Here is a 3,444-nt window from a genome sequence, read left to right on the forward strand (position 1 = left end):
AAACCACAGTGAACACTCTTTATAACACTCCAGTTCTCTACTACTACTACCCAGCAATTCCAGAATCCTACCAAGTTCAAGAAAAAGTAAGCTTTGTCAGAACAAGTAAATTTGTGATGTGTGTGTATGTATGCACTGGAGGTTTTCTACAAGGCTCATTTAAGATTCAAAACCACAAATCATTTTAGAGCATTTGGATGTTTATATAAACTACATAAATGTATCTGAACCTTCCCTAATTAATTAGCTCTTTGGAGATTTTGAAAGGGACCTAAATCTACAGGTGTTGATCTTAACACTCAGTATCAATTACAATCCTTTCCTAAATCAGAACAAAATTTTAGTGGAAAAAAAACAAAAAACAAAAAAAAACCCTTTTCTATCACTTAAGGCAATGAATTGTCTACCATAAAGTATTGTAGGTCTAATGCTAGCCGCTACTAGAAGCTCACCATAAGCTTGTCGAAGGGGTTTTCCTAAAGCAAAATACGTCTGGATGGCTACAGACAAAACATATTGATGTATTTATAATGTAATGGGTAGTTTTAAAGTCAACATGCTTTGAATGCAAACCGAGCTATGGCCTGTGAAGAAGGAAACTGTGAACCAATGTGAACACATGTTCCATCATAATCTAGCTGCTGCCCACATGATGCTACATGGTCTGACTTTGTTGTATCCTCTCTCATGAGATAAACTAGCAGGCTCTTAATTTATGTCATACTTTGGGATGTTTCCTACTAGCCATCCCATTGCCTATGCCCTTAACCATATGCTTATTAAGGCATCCTTGTGAAGCACCTGGCCAATAAAAGGTATCGCTAAAAGACTAAGCATACCTACTGGGCCACATTCTGATTTGAAGGATAATTTCAGAACCATTCTGTAGACACACATGGTATCACTGCTCAAAGATGCCAGAAGACCAATTACACAGGGCATGTAGTTTGGAACTTACTGAATCTTGAGATCAAACAGTCAAGAAAATAATAAGCTTTTCAAATCCAAGTCTCTGTGTCTGGGAAGCAGAGAGGGTGTGGGGAGAGGAGGAAAAGAAATATTTCTCGATACTACATTCTCTAGATTTTAGATATCCAATGATTTTGGTAATTAAAGAGTGTGACGATCATCATTAATGATGGGACACTTGGGAAACTAAAAGGTACAGCAGTCAACATAGTGAGATAACCAGTGACTCATAACGAGTGTCTAAAAGGGCACTCTAGTAATCCACTCCGAGTGCATTTTAAACCATAAAGCTAATGCCATATCCTCGAATAAAACACACTGAATTAGGTTTATCTAATTAATATTCAAAAAGTTCCAAAAATATGTGTCGGAAACAATACCTAAAATTTCCATCAACTTCAAAGATACAGGAAAGAGAGAAAGGTGCTTCTGAACAATCTAGACAACTGAAATTGGTGCAGCTAAATGAGCTGAGACTTCTAACTGAGCCACACGTGGGCCTCCTCTGACATGGTGCAGAAGCTGGTACCTCAGAGGCAGTGCCAGCTCCTGACAGTCTTGAGCCAGGATGTGGATAGACTTAGTGTCCGAAGGGATGCTGTGATACAGTTTTCAGTTAGATCTAAACAGTGGGGGACTAAATATTCAAAAATAATATAGTTGTTAGGAGTCCCCTGGGTGAAAGATGGATTCGCAAACCTAAAATACGGATAATTAAAAAAGAATACCAAATTTGAAATCCACAAGTTCCCACCCTCCTGCCCCATACCACACAATTCTAATGCATCAAATCCCTACTGATTCGGGTATTTTAAACTGTTTGAAAGCCGTTTTTTTTATGAGGTTATTGAACAAAAAATACATTGTTTTCTTTGCCAGAAAATATTATTCAAACAAGTATAAGAATGGGCTAGAAAATATAAATATTGTAATTGAAAAGAAGGAAGATAAGAAGTAAGGGAGGGAGGGAGGGAGGGAGGGAGGGAGGACAGGGAGAGAGAAAGAAAGGGAGAAAAAAGAAGAAAGCCAGCCACGACATGTAAAGGAAACGCGGTAATAGTGGTCAGGGCAAAAAAAAACTGAGGAATTTGCACACCTGTTGTCATGCACTTTGACCACTAACACATGTGCCACACAAAAAGGTGCGATTCCAGGTACATTTCTACATCCATCACTAGATCTTGTTTTAGCTGGAAAGGGGTAAATTTAGAGGAAGGAGCAGCACATCTAGATACTATCTGACCCTCTCTATTCGGAGGTTACCTGCAGGTATCACTAGAACTAACTAAATTCTGAATTCAAGGGGCCATTCCACATCAGTCCTAGAAACTAAGAAAAGTTCCAGAACCAACCTTCGGAGTGTTAACCATTTGGTCAGAATTTTCAGAATGATCTGCTTACTCGCCCACTCCCCACCTGCCATTATAGCTCAAACCAAGAGACGGGAGCTGCTTCCTGGATGTGGCTTCCTCAGGCTCTCCACGTGCAGCAGGATTCCCAAAGCGAGGGCTTGACCTCTGCGCCTCTCCTGGGACCCCAAGCAGCACCTCAGCTTGCACACACCCCACCCTTCAAGGAGTGCAGGGCTCCATCGGCCTCCGCAGCCCCTTCTGTCACAATGTGAAGGTGCATCATTCGACTTGGCAGAGGTCCGCGTTCAATGGGACCAAAAAGGTAAGAACAGATGATTCGAATCTGGCCAGCCAGGCTGGTTACACGTTGGAAGTTCCCAGAAGTTAGAGGGGTTTCCTGATACAATTCGAAGGGCTGGATCTGACAGCCTGGGTTTAGATACACAATCTTCACACAGGGCTTATTTTAAAGACCGCGCGAGTTTAATATCTCACCTGTGCACGTCTGGTCTCTCTAGACAAGAATTTGAAAACGAAAGGAAAGGCCAAATTGCAAGTCTCATGGCTATATTTTGAGTGACTTACCTCAACTTCCACCTTTGTGAAGGGCTGGCAGCAAGTAAGAACAACAAGCTGAAGGCTGAAGAGAAAAAAGAGATGGTCCCCTTCATACGGTAATTACAAGTATCATCTAATACTACTCAACAATCCTTTCCTGACACACACACCCCATGTCACGCTTCATACGTGTTTTCTGTTTATAAATGCCACACGGCAGCTACAACACTTCTCGGGCTTAGACAACTGTTCTTGACATTCAGAAGTTCTGTCACCACATGCAATACCATATTTATATCTGTGAGTCAGAGCCACAGCTCAGGAGACAAAACCTCAAATTTGAAGTCTCCTCAATGAGTCATAGGCCTAAACTCTTCGTGAAATGATCCGAGGCCACATTTGAAAGCGCATAGATGTGTTTATAGGGAAGCTCCTAAGTAGAACATATCATACTAAACGCTTTTCAGATATTTAAAAAACGAAATCAGTGGGCCTTTCTTAAAAGTAGAAACTTTATCATAATTGTCTCGGTTCCTAGTAAATGCTTTTATTACGTGGAAATTTT

The 3,444-nt window shown here is 40.9% G+C and overlaps 1 protein-coding gene across 2 annotated transcripts in view; it reads right to left on the bottom strand.

Moving 5' to 3' along the window:
• LPCAT2 (lysophosphatidylcholine acyltransferase 2) overlaps nucleotides 1-3,444 on the bottom strand; it is a 58,981-nt gene that overhangs the window by 36,711 nt on the left and 18,826 nt on the right. The window lies entirely within an intron of this gene.

This window comes from Pteropus vampyrus, unplaced genomic scaffold (assembly GCF_000151845.1).
Source record: "Pteropus vampyrus isolate Shadow unplaced genomic scaffold, Pvam_2.0 Scaffold51, whole genome shotgun sequence".
Taxonomy (NCBI): Eukaryota; Metazoa; Chordata; class Mammalia; order Chiroptera; family Pteropodidae; genus Pteropus; species Pteropus vampyrus.